Source organism: Mytilus trossulus, chromosome 5, assembly GCF_036588685.1.
Source record: "Mytilus trossulus isolate FHL-02 chromosome 5, PNRI_Mtr1.1.1.hap1, whole genome shotgun sequence".
NCBI lineage: Eukaryota > Metazoa > Mollusca > Bivalvia > Mytilida > Mytilidae > Mytilus > Mytilus trossulus.
In genome coordinates this window covers 60,486,861-60,500,441 of record NC_086377.1, presented here as the reverse complement: position 1 = coordinate 60,500,441, position 13,581 = coordinate 60,486,861, and the positions used below count along the sequence as shown (strand labels likewise).

General features: G+C 38.1%; 1 long non-coding RNA gene across 1 annotated transcript; it reads right to left on the bottom strand.

Moving 5' to 3' along the window:
* Positions 1 to 12,045: 12,045 nt before the first annotated feature.
* LOC134719770 (uncharacterized) lies at positions 12,046 to 13,167 on the bottom strand. The gene is made up of 2 exons (XR_010107695.1): positions 13,117 to 13,167; positions 12,046 to 12,426 (listed from the first exon to the last, which is right to left on the bottom strand). It is a non-coding gene; the product is annotated as an uncharacterized LOC134719770 (long non-coding RNA).
* Positions 13,168 to 13,581: the final 414 nt, after the last annotated feature.

The following is a 13,581-nucleotide window of genomic DNA, read 5'->3' as shown; positions in this document are numbered from 1 at the left end:
TAATGGTCTAGGGTAGTCAATTATCTGAAATGATTAGGTAACAGAGCCATGTCACTAGCCTAGGGTAGTGCCCATTATTCAGGAATCACAAGTTTCAGTCATATCACTACAAGCCTAGGGTAGTGCCCAATTATCAGGAATCACCAGATGTGGGCAAAGTCATGTCACTAGCCTAGGGTAGTGGTCAACTATCTGGAGTGATCAGTCAACAAAGTCATGTCACTAGCCTAGGGTAGTGGTCAACTATCTGGAGTGATCAGTCAACAAAATCATGTCACTAGCCTTGGGAAGGGGTCAATTATCTGGAGTGATCAGTCAACAAAGCCATGTCACTAGCCTAGGGAAGTGGTCAAATATCTGGAGTGATCAGTCAACAAAATGATGTCATTAGCCTAAGGTAGTCAATTATCTGAAATGATTACTTAACAAAGTCATGTCACTAGCCTTGGGTAGTGGTCAATTATCTGGAGTGATCAGTCAACAAAATCATGTCACTAGCCTAGGGTAGTGGTCAACTATCTGGAGTGATCAGTCAACAAAGTCATATCACTAGCCTAGGGTAGTGGTCAACTATCTGGAGTGATCAGTCAACACTATCATGTCACTAGCCTGGGGAAGTGGTCAATTATCTGGAGTGATAAGTCAACAAAGTCATGTCACTAGCCTAAGGTAGTGGTCAATTATCAGGAATCACCTGGCCAGTAAACAAAGCCATGTCACTAGCTAGAAGCTTAGGATAGTGGTCAATTATCTGGAGTGATCAGTCAACAAATTCATGTCACTAGCCTAGGGTAGTGGTCAATTATCTGGAGTGATCAGTCAACAAAGCCATGTCACTAGCCTAGGGTAGTGGTCAATTATCTGGAGTGATCAGTCAACAAAGCCATGTTACTAGCCTAGGGTAGTGGTCAATTATCTTGAATGATCAGTTAACATAGTCATATCACTAGCCTAGGGAAGTGGTCAATTATCTGGAGTGATCAGTCAACAAATTTATGTCACTAGCCTAGGGTAGTGGTCAATTATCAGGAATCACCATTAAAGAAAGCCATGTCACTAGCTAGTAGCTTAGAATACTGGTCAATTATCTGGAGTGATAAGTCAACAAAGTCATGTCACTAGCCTAGGGTAGTGGTCAGTTATCTAGAGTGATAAGTCAACAAAGTCATGTCACTAGCCTGCCCTAGGGTAGTGGTCAGTTATCTTGAATGATCAGTCAACAAAGTCATGTCACTAGCCTAGGGTTGTGGTCAATTATCTAGAGTGATAAGTCAACAAAGTCATGTCACTAGCCTAGGGTAGTGGTCAGTTATCTTGAATGATCAGTCAACAAAGTCATGTCACTAGCCTAGGGTAGTGGTCAATTATCTGGAGTGATAAGTCAACAAAGTCATGTCACTAGCCTAAGGTAGTGGTCAATTATCAGGAATCACCTGGCCAGTAAACAAAGCCATGTCACTAGCTAGAAGCTTAGGATAGTGGTCAATTATCTTGAGTGATCAGTCAACAAAGTCATGTCACTAGCCTAGGGTAGTGGTCAATTATCTGGAGTGATCAGTCAACAAAGCCATGTCACTAGCCTAGGTTGTGGTCAATTATCTGGAGCGATCAGTCAACAAAGCCATGTCACTAGCCTAGGGTAGTGGTCAGTTATCTTGAATGATCAGTTAACATAGTCATGTCACTAGCCTAGGGAAGTGGTCAATTATCTTGAGTGATCAGTCAACAAATTCATGTCACTAGCCTAGGGTAGTGGTCAATTATCTGGAGTGATCGGTCAACAAAGCCATGTCACTAGCCTAGGGTAGTGGTCAGTTATCTTGAATGATCAGTTAACATAGTCATGTCACTAGCCTAGGGAAGTGGTCAATTATCTGGAGTGATCGGTCAACAATGCCATGTCACTAGCCTAGGGTAGTGGTCAGTTATCTTGAATGATCAGTTAACATAGTCATGTCACTAGCCTAGGGTAGTGGTCAATTATCTGGAGTGATCAGTCAACAAAGCCATGTCACTAGCCTAGGGTAGTGGTCAATTATCTGGAGCGATCAGTCAACAAATTCATGTCACTAGCCTAGGGTAGTGGTCAACTATCTGGAGTGATCAGTCAACAAAATCATGTCACTAGCCTGGGGAAGTGGTCAATTATCTGGAGTGATAAGTCAACAAAGTCATGACACTAGCCTAAGGTAGTGGTCAATTATCAGGAATCACCTGGCCAGTAAACAAAGCCATGTCACTAGCTAGTAGCTTAGGATAGTGGTCAATTATCTGAAATGATCAGTCAACAAAGTCTTGTCACTAGCCTAGGGTAATGGTCAATTATCTGGAGTTATCAGTCAACAAATTCATGTCACTAGCCTAGGGTAATGCTCAGTTATCTTGAATGATCAGTCAACAAAGTCATGTCACTAGCCTAGGGTTGTGGTCAATTATCTAGAGTGATCAGTCAACAAAGTCATGTCACTAGCCTAGGGTAGTGGTCAGTTATCTTGAATGATCAGTTAACATAGTCATGTCACTAGCCTAGGGAAGTGGTCAATTATCTTGAGTGATCAGTCAACAAATTCATGTCACTAGCCTAGGGTAGTGGTCAATTATCTGGAGTGATCGGTCAACATAGTCATGTCACAAGCCTAGGGAAGTGGCTAGTGACATGGCTTTGTTGACTGATCACTCCAGATAATTGACCACTTCCCTAGGCGAGTGACATGACTTTGCTGAATAATCACTCTAGATAATTGACAACTACCCTAGGCTTATGCTAGTGACATGGATTTATTAACTGATCACTCTAGATAATTGACCACTACCCTAGGCTAGTGACATGACTTGCTTGACTTATCACTCCAGATAATTGACAACTACTATGTTGACTGATCATTCAAGAAAATTGACCACTTCCCTAGGCTAGTGACATGGCTTTGTTGACTGATCACTCCAGATAATTGACCACTTCCCTAGGCTAGTGACATGGCTTTGTTGACTGATCACTCAAGATAATTGACCACTTCCCTAGGCTAGTGACATGGCTTTGTTGACTGATCACTCTAGATAATTGACCACTTCCCTAGTGGCATGACTATGTTAACTGATCATTCAAGATAATTGACCACTATCCAATGCTAGTGACATCACTTTGTTGACTGATCACTCCAGATAGTTGACCACTACCCTATGCTTTGTTGACTGATCACTCTTGATAATTAACCACTACCCTAAGGTAGTGATATGACTTTGTTAACTGATCACTCCAGATAATTGACCACTTCCCTAGGCTAGTGACATGACTTTGTGGACTGATCACTCTAGATAATTGACCACTTCCCTTGGCTAGTGACATGGCTTTGTTGACTGATCACTCCAGATAATTGACCACTACCCTAAGGTAGTGACATGACTTTGTGGACTGATCACTCCAGATAATTGACCACTTCCCTAGGCTAGTGACATGGTTTTGTTGACTGATCACTCCAAATAATTGACCACTTCCCTAGGCTAGTGACATCACTTTGTTGACTGATCACTCCAGATAGTTGACCACTACCCTAGGCTTTGTTGACTGATCACTCTAGATAATTGACCACCACCCTAAGGTAGTGACATGACTTTGTTCACTGATCACTCCAGATAATTGACCACTTCCCTAGGCTAGTAACATAGCTTTGTTGACTGATCACTCCAGATAATTGACCACTTCCCTAGGCAAGTGACATGGCTTTGTTGACTGATCACTCCAGATAATTGACAACTACCCTAGGCTAGTGACATGGATTTGTTTACTGATCACTCTAGATAATTGACCACTACCCTCGGCTAGTGACATGACTTTGCTGAATAATCACTCTAAATAATTGACAACTACCCTAGGCTTATGACATGACTTTGTTGACTGATCACTCCAGATGATTGACCACCTACCTAGGCTTGTGACATGACTTTGTTGACTGATCACTCCTGATAATTGACCACTTCCCTAGGCGAGTGACATGACTTTGCTGAATAATCACTCTAGATAATTGACAACTACCCAAGGCTTATGACATGACTTTGTTGACTGATCACTCCAGATAATTGACCACTACCCTAGGCTAGTGACATGACTTTGTTGACTGATCACTCCTGATAATTGACCACTTCCCTAGGCGAGTGACATGACTTTGCTGAATAATCACTCTAGATAATTGACAACTACCCTAGGCTTATGACATGACTTTGTTGACTGATCACTCCAGATAATTGACCACTACCCTAGGCTAGTGACATGACTTTGTTGACTGATCACTCCTGATAATTGACCACTTCCCTAGGCGAGTGACATGATTTTGTTGACTGATCACTCCAGATGATTGACTACTTCCCTAGGCTAGTGACATGGATTTGTTTACTGATCACTCTAGATAATTGACCACTACCCTAGGCTAGTGACATGACTTTGCTGAATAATCACTCTAAATAATTGACAACTACCCTAGGCTTATGATATGACTTTGTTGACTGATCACTCCAGATGATTGACCACCTACCTAGGCTTGTGACATGACTTTGTTGACTGATCACTCCTGATAATTGACCACTTCCCTAGGCGAGTGACATCACTTTGTTGACTGATCACTCCAGATAGTTGACCACTACCCTAGGCTTTGTTGACTGATCACTCTAGATAATTGACCACCACCCTAAGGTAGTGACACGACTTTGTTCACTGATCACTCCAGATAATTGACCACTTCCCTAGGCTAGTAACATAGCTTTGTTGACTGATCACTCCAGATAATTGACCACTTCCCTAGGCAAGTGACATGGCTTTGTTGACTGATCACTCCAGATAATTGACAAATACCCTAGGCTAGTGACATGGATTTGTTTACTGATCACTCTAGATAATTGACCACTACCCTAGGCTAGTGACATGACTTTGCTGAATAATCACTCTAAATAATTGACAACTACCCTAGGCTTATGACATGACTTTGTGGATTTATCACTCCAGATAATTGACCACTTCCCTAGGCTAGTGACCAGGCTTTGTTGACTGATCGCTCCAGATAATTGTCCACTACCCTAGACTAGTGACATGGCTTTGTTGACTGATCACTCCAGATAATTGACCACTACCCTAGACTAGTGACATGACTTTGTTGACTGATCACTCCAGATAATTGACCACAACCTTAGGCTAGTGACATGACTTTGTTGACTGATCACTCCAGATAATTGACCACTTCCCTAGGCTAGTGACATGACTATGTTAACTGATCATTCAAGATAACTGACCACTACCCTAGGCTAGTGACATGGCTTTGTTGACCGATCACTCCAGATAATTGACCACTTCCCTAGGCTAGTGACATCACTTTGTGGACTAGTACTGATCACTCCAGATAGTTGACCACTACCCTAGGCTTTGTTGACTGATCACTCTAGATAATTGACCACTACCCTAAGGTAGTGACATGACTTTGTTCACTGATCACTCCAGATAATTGACCACTTCCCTAGGCTAGTGACATGGCTTTGTTGACTGATCACTCCAGATAATTGACCACTTCCCTAGGCTAATGACATGGTTTTGTTGACTGATCACTCTAGATAATTGACCACTACCCTAGGGTAGTGAAATGACTTTGTTGACTGATCACTCCAGATAATTGACCACTACCTTAGGCTAGTGACATGACTTTGCTGACTGATCACTCCAGATAATTGACCACTAACCTAGGCTAGTGACATGACTTTGCCCACATCTGGTGATTCCTGATAATTGGGCACTTCCCTAGGCTAGTAGTGATATGACTGAAACTTGTGATTCCTGAATAATGGGCACTACCCTAGGCTAGTGACATGGCTTTGTTACCTAATCATTTCAGATAATTGACTACCCTAGACCATTATTGATTTTGATAACTGGTGATTACTTATAATTGACCACTATCCTAGGCTTTTGATATAACTGATGTCTGATAACCCCTAGCCTGGGCTAATTATATGACTTTTAAGGCTCATGATCACCTGAATTTGTGTACCTTCAATTGCAGCTGTCTTAAACTATTACCAATCCATCCAGTATCTTTTCCTATAGATGAAAATAATCAACCTGTCCAGTCACTCAAAAGTGTTATAGTCCATTGTAAATAAATACACAACACATAATAAGTAACTGGAAAGGTACAGCAGTTGCTGAAACAAGAAATGCAGAAAAATAAATACATGTACTCCTTGCACTTTACCTTTTTGTTTTAACATGGTCATGATGGTTAAGTAGACTAGTGAAATTAATATATATATTTGACATTAGATTGATTTTTTTTTAAATTGTCAGAATTCCCTTACTCCTAGTTTTTACTTAAAACTAAAACAAAAAGTGATCAGCTTACTTTGAACAAAACATATCATTTGTAAATTTTCCTTTTAAGAGCATGTATATAAGTATATTTAAATTATTAATAAAGATACTTCCTGTCTTCACAGGTGTCAGAGGGTTTTCACTCTTTGTGTTTATCAGATTTAAAGAAAAAGAAAGCACATCAGAACAATAAAAGAATTTGAGTAGGCAGCTAAATATACATATGGATCCTTACATACAAAAATAAATGTACAATAAATGTATATGAATGGGGTGTCAGACTGTGTGGTTTACACCAGCCAGATGTCTGTATACATACATGTACATGTACCAAAGCATGTAACTGTACATGTGCACAAGATGAAACAAGCACACTAGCCCCCAACCCCTTTGGCCATATGTTTATGGTGGGATCATAAGAGGTAGTAGTCTTTAAAAGAGCCTTTCTAGACATATTTATTGGTCTAATCAGTTACTGAGTTAGGCTAAGGTTTAGTTTTAAATTAAGTTTGTTCTGAGACAAAGATACAAGTGTATATATGTGTCTCTAAAACAGATTTAGGGGGGAACAGGTTGGTTCCCCCCCCCCCTCCAGTGAGGAAAATTTGGTGGCCTACAAAGGGAATCATCCAGGCATGACTGTAGCATAGGGACTGGACTACAGATCAGACATATAGCCAATAAATCTTCTGCATAAGGGGAACAGTTTTTTTTTCAAATGGATGTGGACGATTGACCAGGACTGGAGCAAACCCCCCCCCCCCCTTATCCGCATAGTTGCTGTCGCTGGTGTAATATAGCTCTTCTGTATATTTTCATATTAACAAAAAGAGTAGCCCTCAAATGCATAGTCATATTTCGTTGTGTGAAACTCCCCCCTTTTTTAAATCGTCTTTTGAATGCCAATAATAATTGCTGTCTCTGTACAATATCTAAGCTAATTCAGTATTCAAATCGCTTAATATCTAATTTTCATATCGTCTTTGTTCCAGTGATATATGTCCGTCATCTTAAGAGCTTTTCAACATTTTTTTGTTTTGTTTACCGCTTGCTGAGAGTTCTTTCAGATAATTATCGCACCAATGACGTGATCTCGTATCTCGCGTTGCTTTATAATTCTCATGAATATTCATACTACCCTAGGCTGGTGATACGTAGAGCTAACCGCTCCCAGCACAAATGTGCTACAATTAAGGTTTAAAAAATGTCAGCACTGGGAGGATTATTCAATTAAAGCTTCTTTAAAGGGATTAAATCTTTTTGGGGTACAGGACCCTAACCAAACAATGAAACATGACATTTGACCGACTGCAAATCTGACAGGGAGTGCAAAAATAAAAAAAATAAAAAATAAAAAAAATCCCGACCTACCGACCCTGATTTATTTTTCTTGGAAGCAGGAAAAAGACATATATTTTTTTTGGCCTTAGCGTCCTTCGTCGTCGTCGTTCTATTTTTACATTTAGAACTTCATGTATAAGAACTACAGAATTGAATGAAGCCAAGCACGGCAAGAATTTTCCTTATAAGGTGGTGACCAAGTGTCGTTATTTTGAGGCCGATCCATAATCCAAGATGGCCGACAGCAGGAGGACTTTATATAACAGGACCCGATTAACAATACTAGGTATGCGTTCTTTCAAAGAAGCACAGCGAAAAAACAAAAATGTTATAAATGTTCCTTATGGGGTGCTGGTGAATTATTGCTGCACTGTTAAAGATGGCTACCAGGATATTTATTGAATTACTGGTCCATTATTAAACCCCAATTGGCCTCAAATCATTATCATGTTATCGGTTATGTTTCAACCTATTTTTACACGATTTCAAAAACCAAAATAGAATAAGGTGTTCCAGTACAATGGTTTTTGGTAAGCCTTCGACTTCTGTAGGAGACGGCTCAGCATAGGAATAGTGATCAGGTGGCGGCGGCGTTAGCTTATTACCGAAAAGAAAGCTTTATATTTTAGAAGGTGGAAGACCTGGATGCTTCATTCTTTTTATATCATGTATGTAGATGCCTAATGTTATGAAGTTTCCGTCTGTCATACGTACATTGTCCTTGACCTCATTTTCATGGTTCATGGACTACTTGAAAAAATCGTTAAGGTTTTTTTATAATCTTAATTTCTCTTATGATGGATAATAGGATAACTATATTTAGTATGTGTGTACCTTACAAAGTTTAAGTGCGTGTCAGGCAGTTTTCATCTGACCTCATTCTCATTTAATATTACAGTGAACAAGGTCAAGTTTTCGTGTTCAAGTCCACATCTCAGATACTGTAAGCAATAGTTCTACTATATTTGGTATGTATTGATTGTATGATGTAAATGTCCAATTGACAGTTGTCATCTGACCTTGACCTCAGTTTTTGGTTCATTACTTAAAAGTAAAGTTTTTGTGTGTTTGTCTTTTTTTCAAATACTATAAACAATAGATACTTTATTTGGTAGCTAGGTTTGTCTGGTAGATGTCATATAAACTTGGTCTCAAATCGTAGTTCATTGGTTGAGTTCGTTTAAAAAAGATATCCAGCCATTTTCATAGCGGATCCAGCCTTTTTCAAAAGGGGGTGGGGTTCCAACCACATGTCTCCATTCAAATGCTTTGAAAGTCCAAAAAAATGGTGTTCTAACCCCGGAACACCCCTCCCTGGATCCACCACCGTTTGGTGTATGGAATGATTAAAGGTGTTCATGTATTTTCGGTTTAGGTAGCAGGTACCAGTTTTGGTGTACCAGAACATGTGTCCCACGCAGAAATTTTGTTATAGTAAAGCATTGAGGTATAGAATTGCATCATGTGGACTAAAAAAATAATTGAATGTAAATTCTAGGCTAGTATACTACACAAGTAAGTAGTTGCATACACAGGTTGGGGATTTCCTTCACACATGGGTCCAATCAGATGTCAAAATTGTGGTCTCCTCACTTGACGGCATCCAATCAAAGTAGTGAAAATATTCATTTTTTTGTAAACAAAAATATCTTGAGATTTTGATGGTAAGGATAGGTTCGACCAAGGCTCTAATTCACTAAATATCCTTTATCTCTTGAATTTTGCCTAAAATTCTTGTCGGCTTTTAGCAGGATTCTGCAGGTGAGCAATAGATTGGTATCAGAGCATCACATTTTTTGCCTTATTTACAATGCATTTATAATTTTTTAAATCTCCATGCTGGACAGACACCCACATTTAAAGGTTTTCTATATATTTACATATTAAGCACGCACACATCTTGGTTCCTTGAAACCATACATTTTATTTGTATATAAGCTTGAATGAATTTTCAAGAAAATAAAATCATAAATCCATGAAATTCTAAAGATGCATTGTAAAATAACTGGTTTCTGCCACCTTAGTGACGTTCAAATCTTTTTTTTCTTGGATTATGTTACGTTACGTTTATATGATACTTGTAGTAAAGCTGTATATAAAGAACTATCAATATGAAATCAATGATCAGTAAAAAAAAAAAAGGCATGATACTTCAGTCTGTGCACTCAGCTAACGGATGTTAAATTGAAAATGGAAATGGGGAATGTGTCCGAGACAACAACCCGACCATAGGAAAAACAACAGCAGAAGGTCACCAACAGGCAATAGGTACATGTACCATGAAATACTAAAAATTTTGGCTTAGTATCTTCAGAAACACTGAGGAGATTTAAATATATATAACGTAATGTTTGGTCTTAATACGGCCTGCAGTAAAATCTCGCCGAGTGATTTTGTTTTTGAATGTATGAATTAGCAGTCTCGTCTGTTTGAGCATATACAAATTTGGAGATTTAGTATGACCTTAAACGTTGACAACAATCCACCAGAGATCAATTGACAAATATAAAAACAATTTTACATCACTGTCCGACTTCCACATTCAACGGTGAGAGAGAGAACTAAAACTTAAAGAGCGCCACCATTAAAAATGTGAATCAGTTGAATGGATATTAACTAACGGCCTAATTTATACAATACAATTTTTAAAAACATAAATATGACGCATGAACCGATGATTACCAACGGGTACAAGTCTCTTGACTTGGGACAGGGAAGGACAAATAAAGCGGGGTTAAACATGTTGAGTTCTAAACCTTCCCTGAACCTTAACATAGTCATATTGGTGGAACATCTCAATCTAAGAACACACTGTTAAAACTGCAATATAATGCAGGACCTATTGTATAATAAAAACTGTTAATTTGTCTTATCCTGAACAAACATGACGTATATTTTCCACTGGACAATACGCACATGGCAAGTTTTTTTTCCTTTTACGAGTGGACTCACAATTTTATACATAATAAAATTGAAAATGGAAATCGGGAATGTGTCAAAGAGACAACAACCCGACCATAGAATAGACAACAGCAGATGGTCACCAACAGGTCTTCAATGCAGCGAGAAAGTTCCACACCCGGAGGCGTCCTAAACAAATATATATTCTAGCTCAGTGATAATGAACGCCATAATAAACTCCAAATTGTACAAAAGAAACTAAAATTAATAATAATACAAGACTAACAAAGGCTACAGGCTCCCGAATTGGGACAAGCGCAAAAATGCGGAGGGGTTAAACATGTTTATGAGACCAACTCTCCTCTATAATATCTCTAGCCAATGTAGAAAAGTAAACGCATAACAAAACGAACATTAAAATTCAGTTCGAGAGAAGTCCAATTCTGATGTCAGAAGATGTAACCAAAGAAAAGAAACAAAATGACAATAATACATAAATAACAACAGACTACTAGCAGTTAGCTGACATGACAGTCCCAGACTTCAATTAAACTGATTGAAAGAGTATGTCTTCATCATATGAACATCAGACACAATCCTTCCCGTTAGGGGTTTAGTATCGTACCATCATAACATACATGAGAAGAACATAACCGCGTCATGCCAAAAACTAGTTTTTAAATAAATGTGTTTAGTTCCGATGCATAGACCCTATAAACAGTATTAACGCCAAAATATGCAATCTTTCATGACCTGACAACAGTATCGTAACTATATCCCTTCTTAATAAGTCTATTAAAAGGTTTTCTTAACTTCTGAGGTGAACAAGTATAGTTGACTTAAGAACTATACTTTTAGGTTAAATTCCGAAGGGGAAAACGATTAATATGCGCCGTGTTATGTACATGTAGGTCTGCGCATTCCATAGTCAAGAGATTGTAATTTAGTGCTTGCCGTTTTATTGATGCAGTACATATTTGTTTTTCGTTCACTTATGCATGCCGATACTTTTCTCGATCGTAATGTGTGGCATTAGTCATTTCGGGGCCTTTTTATTATGTTATGTGGCATTGGCTCATTGTTGAAGGCCGTATGGCGACACATAGTTGTTAATTTCTGTGTCGTTTGGACTCTTGTGGAGAGTTGTATCATAGGCAATCATACGATATCTTTTTTTTTGTATTTAGAAACTAACTATTAGATATTTGAACCTATGAACATCGGAAAACAAGTCTTAACATGACGTTCAATGCGGGAAATCTAGGCATGAACAGAACGTCATGGAATGCTAAATAACGGAAACGTGTGAACTAGCAATAAATTATATGTTGATCCATTCTTTCGATGGTTTCATGTGTATAGAGCGTTATACTCTCGCACAAGGGAGCATATTATTGAACTATTAAGTCGGAGTTCGTACTTACAAGTAAGCGTGTTATGATTTTCTAAATAAGACGTTTAACTAGCCAAACAATTTTATTATGTATGACGTAAACACAGAAGTATTTTTTTCATAAAATTGGCTCTTTGTGTTGAAGTTTTAAGACTCTCCAAATCCCAAATTATGAAAAACCACGTTATACAGAATGACAGGACTCATAAAATTGGCTATTTGTTTCAAGTCTTCAACATCTTCATCATAAAATTGGCTATTTGTTTCAAGTCTTCAACATCTTCATCATAAAATTGGCTATTTGTTTCAAGTCTTCAACATCTTCATCATAAAATTGGCTATTTGTTTTAAGTCTTCAACCTCTTCAAATCCTCAAATTAGGGAAAACTATCTACCGTAACTACGATCAACCAAGTTGCATATTTTCCAGCTGTATTGTCGATCTCTGAAATAAAATTAAACTTTTTTTTACTTTTTCTTGCTTGAATTATACCATACATTTATAGAGTCAATGCATTGTATAAGTTGCTTTGCGGTATGGGTTTTGTTCATTGTTTGCTGTGGTTAAAAGAATATTGGTGTCATCTCTAGTATAAAGGAACAATTTGGTGCAAACTCGTGGGGATTTTTTTTAACTTACTCATAGTGTCTGACCGTTACGTTATGTGTATTGACATCATTCCTAGTAAAAAAAATATTGTGGTACACACTTATTAAAATATTCAAACTTGCACACAAAAGTTGTGTGTACTAAAAAATAAAAATAGTCAAACTTGCACACAAAAGTTGTGTGTACTGAAAAAAAAATATTCAAATTTGCACACAAAAGTTGTCTGTACTGAAAACAGCTTTAATAAGGGACGACATCAAAAGTTCAATGTAGGGTAAAACAAACTTCTGTTCATATTTTTTTCCCTTACCCACCTACCCCCTCCCTTTTCAATAACCTATTGACCAATGAGGATCAGAATAAAATCGATTGCAATTAACACTTGCAGTAATTTTCACCCCGCCCCACCCCAGAGTATTTGAATTAAGTTTTTTTCATTCTTCCTCGATTTTTTTTTATGTCGCCCCTTACGTAACAATTTGATATTCTATATATACTCATTGAACTTTCTAAACTTAGTCTTACTCGTAGTAGTTGGAATGGCTACTGGAAACACCTTTTACAACGGAACCTTCAACCGGTTGTTCAAAAGGCTGGATAAAGTTATCCACTGGATAAGCATGTCCATTGGATAAATGTTTATCTAGTGGATTGCTATCCAGAGGTTAAGTTGTGTTGTTCAAAAACTGGTTAAGGATTGTCCAGCTATCCACTGGACAAAATGCTATCCGGAGGACAACTCCCATAACCAGAAAATTAATGATATTATTCGAACTCTGTTTCCGAAAGTACATCAAAATTCGCGAAAAGTCAGAAAATGGCATTTTCCGTACATCTACCTTTTTTTGTATATTAAACTATGAGCGTACCTACGGTCCACGATGATATAGACCAGCAATTCATTGCATATATATGTTGATGCAGTTCAAATATTTAAGTGTGACATAGGTACACTCAAAGTCAAACATTTAAAAAAACAGTTAAAAAAAA